Here is a 16,274-nt window from a genome sequence, read left to right as displayed (position 1 = left end):
TGACAAGATTTGAACTGGGCTTTTGCACAAGACAAGTGCTTCCTGACTGTCAAGAAGCAATTAGGGTATGGGAACCTTTACCTGACTTAGGATTTTCACATTCACTGCTCTGTATTTGGAATAACGTACTGACACTAAGCATGTAGTTTTTGGAAATGGTTCTTACATTACTAAAAGAATAACTTTGAGCCAATAAAGTGAGGATTTGATGAGAGATGATTCAAATATGTTAAGCACTAAGATCGATCTGGTGAAAAAAATTGATGTACAATCAGGAAATCAATTAAGATCACAGTAGCAGCTCCCTCCCAGTGGAATTGGCTATCGTTTTCAAAGAGATTAGGCTACACGTATGAGAACAACATCTAATTGTTACTCCCATTATTTCAATCGCCTTTGTTCTCATTCTTCAGATCACGTCTATCATTATAATATCATTCTTTTAACCTTTGAAGAGCTTAAAGTCAATGACAAATGCTTCTTTTTTTTTGCTTGTCTTAACTTTAACCCACAATCATTATTCCAAAGATTAGCTGTATCTTATTACACGAATTTTTGTACAGCCAATGCTTTTTTTTTGGTTCAACTTGAATCATAAGATGGGCAGGATGAAGGACTATCCTAATTTTCAATTTCAACTCTCATCCGCTACACTAGAACAATCAGAATCCTCATCGCTTCTTCACCTTCTCCTCCCAGTTCCTATTCTCATCCACAGGAACAAGAAATTACCGTCTTCATTTCTTTTGTGCTCAGTTTACATTAATAAGAAATTGTTTTCGTTTATTTAATTTAACCAGTTTTGTTATAAATAAGAAATTATCAAGATCAATATTTGTGCATTATTCTTCCTAAATGCGACCTTAATATACGCTACCATCATTGTTATCCTTTGCATTAACATCAACTAACTGGTTTTCAAAGCATAACTTGATAGAATAAAATGGTTTTTTTTACATTCGAAAACATTTGCCTCTCATCACAGATGGAAGAACCCGGGATTCTTTTCCAACCAAGTGACGAAAATAGTTGCGCAGATCCTTAGACAAATTTCAGTAAAATGTATATAGTACATTATGATATTCTACTAGCGCACGCTGATATATCACTGACAAGTTTTTCACAGTAAACACTCAAAGTGAAAAATGGACACTGTTTATCAGACAGACGATTGATAACTCTCTGTCAACACGAAGATGTTAGGATTTCCTAGTGTGTTTTAGTACCGATAAGTTATCACGCTAGAAAACTTCCAGTATCTGCTGATTCAAAACACAAATCCGTCAAACGGTGACAGTTAAAACCGGATTTCTTCTTAACTTACCGCAAAGGCTATCAAAATTCTGTCCACAAAATATTTAAGTATGTTGATGATGACTGACATAAGTGAAACATCTAAAAACTTCAAAAAAAGAACCAAAATTTTCTGAACCAAATAAATATATAGTATTTGAAATTGATTGCTATTATTTAATGTTTATATAATGTATTAAGTAAAATGCACAACATTTTTTCGCTAAACAGGAAAATAAACAGATTTTTCGTGTCCTTTCCAAAAGAATAGAAGGGACACGAAAAATCTCTTTATTTTCCTGTTTAGCGAAAAAATGAAAGACCGCAGTATAATGAGTTAACTGGAATTTGGAATTAATTCAATTCTGGTTTATAAATTCAATTTAAATTAGAAATACTTCTCGGTTCCATACAGAAATTCGAGGTTTAGAAACAGATCTACTTCCTTTTTTTCCCCCCCCCAGTGGAAAAATCTTCCCATGATACAACTCGTTCAGCATAGCAACGTCTTTTTTCTCCTCCTGAATTTGGTGTTAGCTGATATTGTTGATTTCATCACTCCGAAGGTTGTCTTGGCAACCAAAAATAAACTGAAGTGGTTCGTGGGAAACTGCTTATATCCAGTATTCTATGCTATTCAATGTTTGTCTACATACACAAGAATACCGAAGTTGAGAAATTCAGAGAAGTGCTTTTTTTTATTCTCTCTCTCTCTTTTTTTTTTTTTTTTTTTTTTTTATCTTCTAGCAATATCAGTTATTAACAAAAAAAAAAAAAAATCGTATTTGTCATTGCGCTTTGCGGCTAAGCAAATTTCTCACAAGGACAGATTGGATGTAAGCGAATGACATAATAAAAAAAAAAAAAAAGGCCGAATCAGAAGTCGATGCTGCCTCGCTAGCCTAGGATTAAGCGCGTCACAAAGAAGTAATTAAAAGTATTAACTATCCCCGCGAGACCGTCTGCGACACTTTTTTCTAGAAGCCAGCATGTACGAGGATATTTTTTCAACCGGAGACGTATGGGAGGCTAATGTTTAAGGGTATTTCATTTATCTTCATTTACTCCTTTTCTTGTACGGCACTTTCCAATCCGTCGCACGAGGGCCGTACGTGTGTGTGTGTGTGTGTGGAAACCAACTGTTCTGGGCGAATTTTGAAACGCCGGAGTCAGGGGGAGGCCAGCAATTTGTCACGCAGCCTTGGTCCGCCCTGTCTCCCGAATCACGACACAGATGCCGCATGATCCCGGCTGGCGATTTCCCACTCTCATCCTTTTGCCCCCTTTCCCCTAATTACCGTCGCCAGCTCACGGGTGAAAGCGATGTTTCCACGTACCCTGTCTCTTGGCAATAACCATTACAAAGCCGGGATGAGGTTTTGAATGCTGTTGGAGGGGGGATTACAAGTGCTAACAAAAACAGCCGCGCGTATAATGTCTTAGTAACCTAGGTGAAGTGCATCCGACAGCGCGTGTGACGTGGGCACATCAGCGCCTCTCGATCCCCATTTCCATGGCAATTAAAGCAGACTTGAGCAAGCAGATGAAACCAATTTTACATCCAGCGATAAATCTGTAACCTGCTGGAACGTTCTACACTGCCGATTGGGAGCTCTATTTTTGATGCTTCCGATTACATTCAAACTGTTTGATGACCGGAGATACTGGTAACCATGGTAACGTAGCTATTACCGCGCTCTGCCGGCTTGTTATACATAATTTACCCCCCCCTCCCCCCCACCCAACCCCTCGTGACCACACTTCAGTTTAGTAGCACTGACTGAGTGGCTTTAAGGGAATTTCGAAGAAAAGCAGGTAAGTAGAAGGAAAATAGGATTTCTTTTAGTTATTCCTGGTCGACGATATTCGATAGCGTTTAGAATTTCCAATTTGGCGAATGCCAAATTGGAAATTCTAAATGTTACGGATTGTTATGTGGAAATTCGCATCTTCTCTTACAATGTCTTTCAGTGATGAGATGAGAAACAAGTAGATGAGTGTAAAATCTAAGGTGCTGATGTTTCGCAATTAAGGAAAACCAAACGCACGCACTAACTCAATACATTTCGAAATTTATACGAAATTATGCCGAAGATTTTGGAAAGACCAGTTCATAAAAATATTTTACGGACAAAATTCCGTATTTTTCAAAATCGTACAAGAAAAAACGGACGTTGGTTGTGAAAAATTCTTAATATGAATTTTTTTAAAACTAATATGAAAATCATGGTGGCTCACGCAGGGCGGAAGAGAATTGTAGAAAACAGTAATGGAGTGTATATGTGCTTCGCTGGGGAGTGTATTAAAGAAAGCATTGAAACGATCCAATTAATTATATAAGAGACGAGAGGTGATTTTCATTCCCAGTGTGCCATTCTCACCTTGCTGATTGGAGAACAGACCTTTTATGAAACACAAACAAACAAACAGTGATTCCCACGTTAACAAAGTCCAAACAAGCGTCCGTTATATTGAAAATAATGCAAAAGTGTTCGGGTTTTAGCCAAAAATTGGCTTATATTATACTGATATGCACAGAAAAACCATACTAAAAACGGACTAGTGTTAACAGGTGTCATGCTGGTAACGTTGGACTTCTTACTGTCTAGCAGAAAATGTGGAGCTCCCTAATAACTTTCTTTTTCGAATTTTTAAGTAGCTTTTCCACCTGCCAGGAATATGTTGCACTTGCTATTCCCAAAGTTCAATTGGAAACCATAGTTAACGAAGAGGTTGAGGAAAAATCTTTTTGTATTCAAGCGTATCTTAATCGAAGTGTTTCATTTGAAAATCATCACACTGATTTTTCGCAAAAAAAAATCTCCAAAACATTCTCATATGAAAATAATTAAGCTGTTTAAAGAGATGTAAATCATCTCATTACCGGATATTAGTTTTTGGCTTGTTTGAAAATTTAACTTGAAGTGAAATCAGGGCGAATGAACCGCTAAATATATTTGTAGACGAGTTTATATAAACTTGAATAAGTGTATTTTTTTAAAAGGTTCTAGAAGTGATACGTATACGGCACACCTCCACCTTCGTGTTTTCAGGGAGAAATCTCGATTTTTTTTCCCGCTACCTGAATTCACAGCAGTGTCTGCCTGTGAGTTAAAATAAGCCTCGATCCTTTTTTAGTGTTACTGTAAGTATAAAAACTGGCGGCAAGAAAACAAAAACCTCTCTACCACAAGGCAGGATTTTAATTAAACTCTTCATAAAAATCTTTGGCGCAGGCTGTGTTGGGCTTGCAAGAAGCCTCTCGAAGCTGCCACTCAGCTGCACGGTTGCGGGCCATTCCAGGACGTAAAATTAATATCGTTCTCTAAGTTCTTTGCTGCGGTCCACTTCACAGCTCTGTTGCCTTCGTTGCCACCACACACACGGGCAGAGAGGAGCGAAAAGAAATCCGTAGTACAAATATCCCCTCCTAAAAAAACCCCAACAGGCAACATATTGCGTGGAGACAGCCACACAGCGTTGTCCGCAAAAATAGAACGAAGAGAGCAGTGAATTGTTAGACAATATCTGTAGGCACCGAAGCAACATCATCACAGGAACCACTGCTACTGTTCAAATTAGGTTCGTCATAATTCCCGTTTTGAAATTTCGTTGAAAAACTTTTGGGAATCAGGTAATGGAATTATTTTAAAGAAAGAAAAGAGATAATCAAATGTCCTTCACCTCAGGTATTAAATGTGGAAGGATAGAAAAAGAAAAGGGAAAGACAAGTGCATTCTATAAATGTTATAAATAGGATTGTCCAAGTCGTTTACTACATTATATAGAAACGAAGTCAACCTTTAGGTTGCTAACTTCGGTGCTCTGGACAAACCATACCACACTTGAATAACTTGAGAAAGGTATGCAAAAATTTTTCAAAATACTTTGAAATCACCGAACTTGTCAACAACAATCTCAACTCACTTAATGTTAATCTTTATGTTACAATATTGCCTCATAAAAGCAAGTGAAAAAACATCGATTGTCGCTAACAATGGCAGGTGATTTTTCATCGCACGGCTGAAAACACCACTTACTGGAATTCTCAAATGGCTTCGCTAGAGTAAGGCTTCCAGATTCAATAAACTCTTACCTCACCCTCGGTATTAACGGGGGCTGGTTTCCTTTACTATGATTAAAAAAAATCGACAAACGTTAGTGGCCGAGTGGATAAATTCTTTGCTTTGCCGCCGAAGACGAAGAAAAGAATGCAAAAATTATTGTAATTCCCGTAATCTTCATCTTAATGTTACAATATTATCTCATAAAACCAGTGATGGTAAATGTCAATGAAAACATTGATAGTTGCTATCACTGTTAAGGACAATACCTCAGTGGGTCACAGTTCGTTGAATCTTTGTAAACTCTTAAGAGCCATATTATTATTATTATTATTGCGTGACACCTCCAGGGAGTCCAAAGACTCATCGAGAGGGCACCTACTCTATAACTCTCCGTCTCCATCATCTATGTGTAGATCTGATAATCCTTAATACCATCACCTCCAACTTCCAATACGGAGCGTCAAGCATACATTTTTTTTTTTTTTGCAATTCGGAACCTACATCAAATCAACCCACACCACAGAATCCAGTTTATTTACCTCATAATTTCAATCTAATGAATGTTTTCTCTTCATGGGCTTTCGTAATTTTTTTCAGTGACCAAACATGATCACTAAAGCAGTTTCTAACGCTGCTTCAGGCATGGTATTACACCACGGACGTCGTCCATTACCTAAAGATTTTCAAATATCCATGTCACCATGGCATTCGAACCCACAACTTGTTATGGAGAGCGGGCAACTTTGTTCTGATATATAAAAAAGTTTATATTTTACAGATTTATTTTTGTCAATGGGTGAATGTCAAAAATATCGACATTTCTTGCTTGAAATCAGGATTTAGAGAAGATAGCTATGAAATATCAGCAACAACGACAACAAACTTTGAACAAGGAGTCATGCAACTTAAAGTAACATACTAGTTGGCTAGTCATGGAAAATCTACGAAGATGGAACCGTAAAGTGAAGCTTACTCCAGTCGTCTAACATACAACTACGCTAAACTTAATATATTAAATGAAGAATCAAATATGAAAAGGAATATCTGAAGAACAAAGTGCAATTAGTAAGAAGACGTTCAGGCAGCGTGTATTTGCAGTGCTTGTGCTAAATGTTCTAATAGCAATTCGGTGATAGCTAATTTGCGCCAACAAGATTTGCCAGCAATGTTTACCGTGGTGATTGTTTCGCCCACAATATTAACAAATGTGCAGCAAATCTCTTTGGGGAAACCCAACATCAGCTGAATCTGAAGTGAATTCTCCAAAGGATAGATACTCTGATTACACCCATTGTCAAAACACCCAAAGGGTTCGTAGGCAATGGAAGTCGCTTCTGTTCAAAGGATTGGTTTAATTCATCGCAAATAGAAGTTTCAAACGAAGTTGGTTAAGACATGGCCGATAAAAGCAGAGAACTACAGTAACAAGTGAGTTTGAAGATGAAAGCCTCGAAAACCATTAGCGTTAATTTGCAGTGACTCATGGTTCGCTTCACCTTCAAAAATTGTGTGCACTCACTGGATGCTGCGTTTCTATTTCGTTTTCCAAAACAGTCAACGTATTAGCAAGCTGGTTGCCCAAATATTATTGGTTTTGTAGTTCCCAATCGAATGTCTTTTTTTGGATAATTTTTAATGGCGTTACTTTTTTTTTTTTTTTCCTTTGGTTTCTTCCAAATGCTACGTGTTTTACCGAGGTTTTAAATGCTTTTCTTCCATTTCACGTCTCTCTGAAATGTTACAAACGAAATAACTTTAATGGGACCATATTGCGAGATTAAAATACCCTTGGAGATCGAAAGCTTTATTTGCACGTCTCAAGTGTACTTCGGCGATTTACTAATTTTAATTTTAGACGAGGAAACACGAACATCGTTATTTCACGAAGCAGCATCAACACAGTCTATAAATAAAGAAAGAAAAACATGATTCTAAAATTAAAGAAGCGAGGTAAAAAAAAACAAACGTCAACAATATCATAAATGCCGTATTTGGTAATACTTTAAATCAAGTTATATACAAAAATACTGATAAGAAATGGGCTATTTCGTTTTGCAGGATAATTAATAACTGTTTTCACACAAACTAATACAACTTTAAATACAAAACTACGCAAAACTATGGAGCATAGAAATGTCGTAATGATCGCCCGATGTTTTGTGAAATGTGTGGTATTTCGTATGAAACCAATTTACTGAACCTTCAGGGTCGTAAGATAATATTGACCTGCGAGCACAGTGTATAATTGTTTTAAAAAAAGAAGGTAGCGAGTGTTCTTGCGTGAACCTAACTAGTATTAGTTAGGTTCACGTAAGATCTGGGTTCGATTCCCGTCAGTGACGTCAGAAACCTTTATCTAGTGTCTTTCGACGAAAGGTGAGTCAGGTGTTTTTTTTTTTTTTTCTCCCCACACGGAAACTCGGGTTTTTCGTCCTCCAGAACAGGCAAACCGGTCCCGTGAATCCACGCATCTACTGACATAGGACACACCGGGAGGCATAGGGCTAACCACCTTATCCACGGAACGGGTATGGTTTGGAAGGACTAAGGACTGCGCGTGTATTTGCTCTACACATTATCGATCAATTTAATATGGATCTTAGTATGCAGAAACTTATCATGCCCTGCACCTCTAGGTGTGATCATGTTTCTAGTGTTCCTGTCATCTTACAACTAACGGTCTAGCCCATAATACGCGCCGTCGCCCACGTGATGTCACTCATCGTTGATATTAGAAAACTGATTATGCAAACACTCCATCACCTGTTCAACCCTCCCAACTTATGAATGATGCTCTTTCAAGTATAACGTGTTGTTACCTTATTTTTTGATGTATCTTCTTATTACCATATTTATTAGTATACCTGCGAGACAATATTTGTTTTGGAAGATTTCAATACGTATATATGATTACTTTTTATTACATAATCGTTTAGATTATTTATGATAAAAAGACTTCATATAAATGTTTTGGTAATGAAGTTGAAAAACGACGGCGTACGTCCTTTGATAAGAAACGACCAGCGTTCGATTCTCCTCAAGACAAGAGGAATCTTTATGTGAACTTTGTCCAGTGAAAGTGAGTTAGCTGGTCTCATAGAGAGAGAGAGAGAGATAGCAGTTTTTTCCCCCACCAGGTAACTTGGGTTTTTCATCCCTTACACAACCAAATCAGCCAGAGAACACACGCAATTAAAATATAACATATCTGTAGTGGATGGTTGGTGTAGTATAGACGGTGGAGCGTGCAGTATTGTATACTCTACAGTGGCCTTCGGAGACGAGTCCTCGGATATCCCACGAAAGCGTCATGTAATAATAATAATAATAATAATAATAATAATAATAATAATGAAATCGAAATTTGAATAAGTTGGCCAAGAATACTCAAGCTGAAGTGTTACAGTGGTGTATTTTTCTATACATATTTTTTCGATGCAGTTTTTTTTTTCTTTCTTTTTTTAATATATACCATATTTTATTTTGATAATTCTAACAGCAACTGTTTTTATTTACTTTTGACCGAAAATATAATAATTTTAGCTCCAAAGCCCTCCCCCCTCCCCGTAAGGCTCTTAAGCCAGTTGTATTGCAAAATATCTAGTATATTTTATATTTTTATATACTGGATTCTAGATTATATTCTAGTATATAAATATCTAGTATATATGTTGTTCCCGTGTAGGGAGTAGGCAGGCCTTTGATTCTGATAAAAAAAAAAAAAAAAAACCCGGAAAAAAATTTTACAACCACTCCTTATAACCGCATGAAATTTTGGAGGAGGACAATTTCGAGATCCAAAGTGATCTCGAAAGAGTTATTGGTTTCACTGTAATTACGGTCGAAGTAATACTATGAGACCCATACATGTATATGTGTCTGTTACTTGCATGTGCTCTCTGGCCGATCTGTCTATTTTGTTAGAACAAAAAAAAAAAAAAAAAAAAAAAAGTTAAGGGAAGACAAAAACTCTGTCAACATTGCACTGGACTAAGCCATTATGTAGAAATGACAGTCATGCATTCTGCTCCCACGCAAAGCTACTGGCCATAATCTTCACACCAAAAGCTGCTGCTTCCACGTCTTTTACACAGTTATCTAAATAAAAGGCAATCTCTCTCTTCTTCTTATTTTTCCTCCAAGTATTGCATTGATAATCTCGTTAGATGTCTTCTTGATATCATTCCCGACTCTCAGCGTTCAACGCCTCTTTTGATTTTTTTTTTTTTTTTTGCCAGAAAGAGAGTTCTACAAAAATTTGTTTAATCTTTAGTTGGAAAGAAGATGGCTACACTGATTCCTCGGAATGCAAGTAACCTTTACTACTGCTTTGCAATTGAAGGCGAGTTAACTCAAGTTGATGATGCCGGATTCCACCTTTCCCCCATCAATTTGAGTTTTTCAACTTCCAAAGAACACAAGCCATATACAGATAAAAAATATTTGTTTATTGCCAGTGTTCTTATCAACAGCCACAGTTACTTCAGCCGAAATTCCAAACAAACCACTCTTAAACGGGGAATGGATTTTTTTTAACTGTTCCAAAGATTTGTATTACGGAATTAGCTCCTGTTTCGTGTTGCTTTTCTTTTTTTAAGCTATTCCATTCCCATTTCTAAGAGAGATAAATATTTCTCTCTCTCTCTCTTAGAAATTATTTATCTAACCGATGTATCTCAACTTCGACTCATTGATTTTTTCCCCCACTCCATGCAGAAATAGCAGTTCGTTAGCAGTCAAACTTACACGCTTTCTAGAAACCTCTAAAGAAAGATCCCCAATATGGATTCCACTGTTATCGGCGAACAGGAAATCTTGTTATCGTCAATCATCACTCTGCACATAAAACATGCCAAATTTTGGATCGTTTTGGTAATTAATTGCCCAATTAAGAAACCTTGCAGCCTGTTTGGCATTAGCAAATACACTCTGGAGGTGGAATACCATCATACTGCTTGCTGCAATCTTCAAAAAGTGCTTGGTTTGGTCTCGAGATAAGGATTTCGAGATTATCCAATTATCTGATTAGAGAATGTGGTAATCAGCGTATCTAATCCTTAGCGCACTATATTCATATTAAATACTAATAGCCTTTTATTGGTGAAATGCGCATTGATAAAAAGTAAGCTCCCATCTTATGGTGTATGTTCTGCAACAACTGGATCAGCAGCTTCCGTCTGTTTTTTGCTTTTTTGTATTCTATATCAATTTACATTACACGAACCTTCACGAACATCTGCTACTATCCTAAATTCGGATTCAAAACGATTCTTACGGAGATCCGAATATGTGTATTTCGAAAAATGACACTCAATCTTATTTATTTCTCGCAAAAAAGCTTTTTTTTTTTTCCACTTTTATTTTGACACCACTCAAATCTCGGCACAAGATGAATCTTTTTGTTTGAACTCTGTCATCTTTCTTGGCATAAAGAACGGCATCACCAGGATAAATTTGTCGCTTTAATGAACTTACAGATAAACCTGTTTAATTGTTCCTGTATAGTATATTCGTTATTTAAAATGTTTACGAGCATCAGTAAAGATATAGTCTCTATATTTTAAAGATATTAAAATATTAATATCTTTAAAATAAAGATATTAATATTTACTATAAAACTATAGTAATTTATTTTATTACTGAAATTATTAGATAAAATAAATGATCGATGTATTTATGAGTATGTATGATAAAAATACAATAACCACATTATTATTATTATCTTAGTAATAACCTCAGTAATGCGTACAATACTGACTCTCTCTCTCTCACTTAAATACACACACCGACAAATGGCGGAGCCTGGCTGCCTACCGATTTCCAAAACCACAGGATAAAAGGCGTTAAGAGGATTTATTTATTTTTGACTTTCATATACTTCAGGGACTCGTACATAGAGGAAAACTTTGACGAAGATAAGGAGCTTACCCTTTGTATAACGGCGAATAGGGTTTTACTTAATTCGATACATAGCTTTTTTTCATGAGACTCAGTGGCTCAACCGGTATCGTTCATGTTCTTTAGTTGGAAAAAAATGAAACCGGTCTCCCCCCCCCCCACACACACACACATTTCATGTATGAAGTCACTTCCGGAGATATAACGAAAATTATAACATTGATCCCAATTGTTACGAACGTCCGCTTCACTACAGTGGCCCCACCCGGCAAAGAGAACACATATTAAGGACAAGGAAAGCTCTGAATGGGACGAATTCCACATATACACTGCCGGAAGCAAAACCGGAGGGAAAGTCGGTTGTTCTTTCATTGCACATGACTGGTAGTCCATTATACAAGAACGCTGTTTTACACTGCATCCCATCTGTTCCAACAACCAAGCAGAATAACTTGCTATAGTTCATTCACTTACATATCTCTAGGAATTAGAACTCAACACCTCTCATCAAAAGACAGTAACAATTTACAGTGATAGCATAAGCACTATAGACGACATAAACAACCAGAACAACAATATAGCGTTAACATAACAGACAAGAAATCTGGTTTGGAATCTCACTCTAGAGCAGTATTTCCCAACGTTTTTTGAATCATGCCCCACCTCAACGCCTCAAAGATTTCGATGCCCCCCCCGTCGCCGACAATGGTGAGTGTTTTGAGTATATCAGTGATGAGGTGACGAATGCATCATTTTCTAACGTTGAGAAACACTGCTCTAGAGGGATGGGAAATCAAGTTCTGTTGGGTGAACGTGCATACTGGGGTAGAGAGTGGATCAGCTGGCTAAAGAAGCGGCTAGAAACAAGTTACCAAAAGTACTCGAAATCTGCTATAAAAACACTTGCAGAAGAAAGAAGGGTAGACTTGTGGGAAGAAGAATGGAAAACATAAAAAAAAACGGATCAACAACAAAAGAATTCTTGCCTAGCGTCAGAAGCAGACTCCGAACAAGCCATTTCTCCAGGTTTAACCACGCTACTAACGGGACATTGAAAACTAAGACATTACTTACACAGATTCCATATCCTGGAATCATCATCATACATTTGTAGTCTACATCTTCAACAGACTGTTAACCACATACTTTACGACTGTCAGCTACTGGACTCCATCCGGATGCCGCTAATATAATGTACTCACCCCTCCGGAGACAAGTGGCCAGTGTCAAAACAGAGACTTATCGAAAAGTACTAATAACTAATTAAATCTGCCAATAAGTTCAACTTCCAGTCGTTGTAATGTAACATAAATTACTGATATTGTATGAATTATATAGTGAAAATATATGTATATATAAAAATATAAATATGGATGTAAAGGTTGGAATGTGTACATATAGACGTAAAAATAGAAATGTAAATATGAATACAAAATTGGAAATATAAATGTTAATCAGTACTTGGAAGCGACATGTAATATATGCACTGTATGCAATGGGGCATGTAGGAATAAATTACCTCCTGGTAGGGTTACTATTGGGAGGAAAACGAAAAACACACACACCGAGAAATTAACAGGCATAACATATGTCTCATAGCTTTATTTATCAAAACAAACAAACAAAAAGAACCCTTTAGGACTATCAAATACAGAATGGTGGTCTAAATGCGAAGAGCATACCGGGAAATTTATATAAGCGAGAGTAACTTGACCACAGCAGATACTTGACTCTGCCATTCACTTTCAATCCTTGTGAAACATGACCTGAATGGATGTTCGCTGCAACTCTAGTGTTGCGGGGAGCATTGTTAAAATGTCCGCATTTAACCCCTCGTTCATCACGTGATGTTACATCCTTGCAGTAAAAGCCTGATGGAGTCTGGTGGAACACGGAACTTGCTTCTTATTATAAGCTGGCGATAAAAATGCTTTGTGGACGAACAGCGACAAAAAAAAATATGGCAAAAAAAAAAAAAAAAAAAAAAATCAACATCTGTAATGATGTCAGCTTTGTTAGCTGGTAATGTTTCTCTGCTAGGAAATAATCGAACGAGATTAATGGACGTCTGTCCTATTAACTCTTTCACGCGCACACCCAGCCCAGCACCCCCTCCCCTCCCCCTCTACGTAGTTCCCCTTGTTTCCGCGGCCTCTCCTTCGGTCTATGCCAGGTGATTTGTGCACGTGAAATGGTATCGTGCACTTCCGTTTCCGGAAAGTACCTGGTCCGGAAGGGGAAGAGATGTTTTTCTCGGTAAAGGACAGATGTGCGCGTAATTTAATAGAGTCAGTCGTTAGAGCAAACCTTTGCTTTGATCGCATTAGAGAACTTTGTTTCCGTGAGAGTTCGCTCATGTAGTCATTTATAGATCAACGGCTTCCCTTGTTTGATACCGCTACCGCCAATACATTTGTCGTGTTTTAGTTAGTTAATTGTCAAAACCTGGCACTCCATGATCTAACTTGGCATTTCCTTGAGCAATCTAGTATCAGTCTTGAAACCGGATGTGACGTTAGGATAAAAAAAAAAATAAAAAAAAAAAAAGAGCATGCTCCTAGCTAGTCTTGACAAACTTTTTCACAAGCTGCTCAGCACTTCATCTATCAAGAAAACAAAAGTGAATTTATCATTGTATGATGTTAATTATGCAGTGACTCCATCTATCGGCAGCGAGTGCGAGTGCTATGCACTACGCAAACACACGCCATTTTAAAATATTAATGATAAAATTGTAAATAAATTTTACTACTTGCCTGTTATTATTATTGCGAGTGGTAATATTACAATGTTATGTTTATTACGAATAACCAGGTCTATATAGTATAACTCAGTATAACTTAGAAGCGGATTCTTGACAGGCATTATTTTATATTAGTGATATTCTTGTTGTTATAGTATTAGTAAACACTGAAGACGATGATGCCACACAAGTAACCTTTTATGAGATATTTCTTCTTTTTGGATCAAATATGTAAAACATCCGATGAATAAGTCATCGAAATAGATTAAACGATGGGCCTTGTTGCGGCATTTACTTTATTTTGTCCCTCCACTGTCAGGGACCCCACATTAATCGAAGTGCCCTCTTTTGGACAGCGTTAAGAATGTTTTAGTACCAACCCAAATGTGAGAAGCGTATGCTAAAATGATTTCGGATTAGTACAGAGTTAGTAGTTGAAGACATGGAAACTTACGTCTTGAACAGAAAACGTTTTTGTGTTAAAGAATCACACTTATGCACAGGAGAAAATAAGTAGGCCCGAGAATAGAGTCCTGGGAAAACGAGATCACCGTCATGGGAAACGGCTTGTACGGACAAAGAGAACTTCTTGTGTGCAACAATTGAACAGTCTTCATTTAATGAAGGCTGTCCCCAACCCATGTCTTACTATCCCCAGGGAATTGAAAAGGATAGGTAATGGCAGTCGCATGCCAATATGGAAGCCACTGATGAATAAAAGTTTCTAATTCAGTGGCCGATATGTGTATAATGAACTAATGTTAAGGAAAGGTTTCATCAAATCTTGCAGTGGAACGTTTATAAGAACGTTTTGAAAGCAAAACGTTGCTTTGATTTGGATTGGTGGAATCTATACGGATGGGCTTCAAGGTGGTGAAGAAGTTGACTGTTAATAAATTTCTCCATTATTTTAGAGAGTACTGCAATCGAATAGACAGGTGGTTTGTTCCATTCTGATGCTGAGTGTAAAAGATTGCATACATGTTATAGGACTGATATTAGTTCTGAAGCGCAACTGCTCAGTACAACTCAGGAAGGATACCATTAAGACCAGAAGACTTTTTGGCATCTCCGGTATTCAAATTGATTTTGATGTCTATCTGGCGAAAGCAAACAAAAGGCACGAGGGTGTGTGTGTGTGTGCACTCTTTCTGGTATGGTTTAGTCCTGTGCGTAGGAGCTGGGGAGAAGAATGATGGAGGTTTACTTTTTCTTATATACAAAGCACAAAAGCATCTAGCACCACCTGGGGAGAGAGAGAGGTGGAAACACGCTTTAGTGTAAGCTGAGGATAATTTTTTGTTACAAGTCACTTGCGATACAGTGCATTTTTTATCTGGACCATTTTGAATTGCGAAGGTAGCTTAATGAAACAACCCCGCACACACACCTTTTTTTTTTTTTTGAAGGCTTCATTCAAGAAAGAATAATTTCTTATTTAATTTTAATTAATTTATTACACTCAACCCAAAATTAAAAAAGTATATATATCAACTTACTTCGGGCATAGACAGGAGAGCTGGAAAACTGTCCTTTATTTATTTATTTTTTTGTGGTTCTGGCATAGTAGCTGGCTAGAAAAGATTTTACTATCGCTGATAGCTATACCACATGCCGCAAACAAAAGTAATAGGCGAAATTGTTAAGTAATCCTACTAGAACAGTCGGTTAGTGTTTCCATGGGTGCTACTGCATTTTTTTTTCCACTGGAAGTTGGATCAATCTAAGAAAGATGTACAAAACGAAGTATCAAAAGTGACGGAGTCTTGCCATTCAAAGAAAGAATTAGTCTTTTATTATTTTCTTCGGTAAACATATAAAAAATATAGAAACAGTCATATTCGTTTCTTCATCCTCCATTGTTATCGAGTTAACAATAAAAACGCTTCAGTGGAGTTCGCAAAGGGGAACTGTGTTTGAGTTCCAGCTAATTACGTACATCACATCAAAGGATTCGTGTTGCTGGGACTTAGTGGATTTCTGTTCTTCAATGATGGCATCCAATAGCTACTTGCGAAGCTTTCCTAATAACAGTTCGATATGGAGAATCCTTTAATCCCACATAGTTCGAAATCCTGCTTAATAAGCCACACTTTCCTAGCGGCCATCTTTTAGGAGATTTGTTTACCGCGGTTATTAAAGCCACGTTTGTAGTCTCGTGCACCGTAGCTGTTACTTGATGCTTGGTCCTCTATGGAGACGGTGACCAACACAATGGAAACAAACCCCAAGCTGTGAGAATGAAAGGGGGAAAAGACTTCAAAGTCTCGCTT

At 37.3% G+C, this 16,274-nt stretch overlaps 1 protein-coding gene across 5 annotated transcripts in view; it reads right to left on the bottom strand.

Annotated features, from left to right (window-relative positions):
* The window catches only part of LOC150096940 (thiamine-triphosphatase-like), a 188,605-nt gene that overhangs the window by 42,379 nt on the left and 129,952 nt on the right, over positions 1-16,274 (bottom strand). The window contains exon 4 of one of the 5 annotated variants that reach the window (XM_090408586.1): positions 15,501-15,724. The exons of the other annotated variants lie outside the window; for them this stretch is intronic. The gene's annotated coding sequence lies outside the window, so the exon portion shown is untranslated. The remainder of the gene's footprint in view (positions 1-15,500; positions 15,725-16,274) is intronic. 5 annotated transcript variants of the gene reach the window in all.

This window comes from Typopeltis vanoorti, chromosome 18, assembly GCF_054136105.1.
Source record: "Typopeltis vanoorti isolate ZY-2024b chromosome 18, IOZ_Tvanoo_1.0, whole genome shotgun sequence".
NCBI lineage: Eukaryota > Metazoa > Arthropoda > Arachnida > Uropygi > Thelyphonidae > Typopeltis > Typopeltis vanoorti.
Note: the sequence above shows the minus strand (reverse complement) of the source record. Positions and strands in the feature narration are given on the sequence as shown.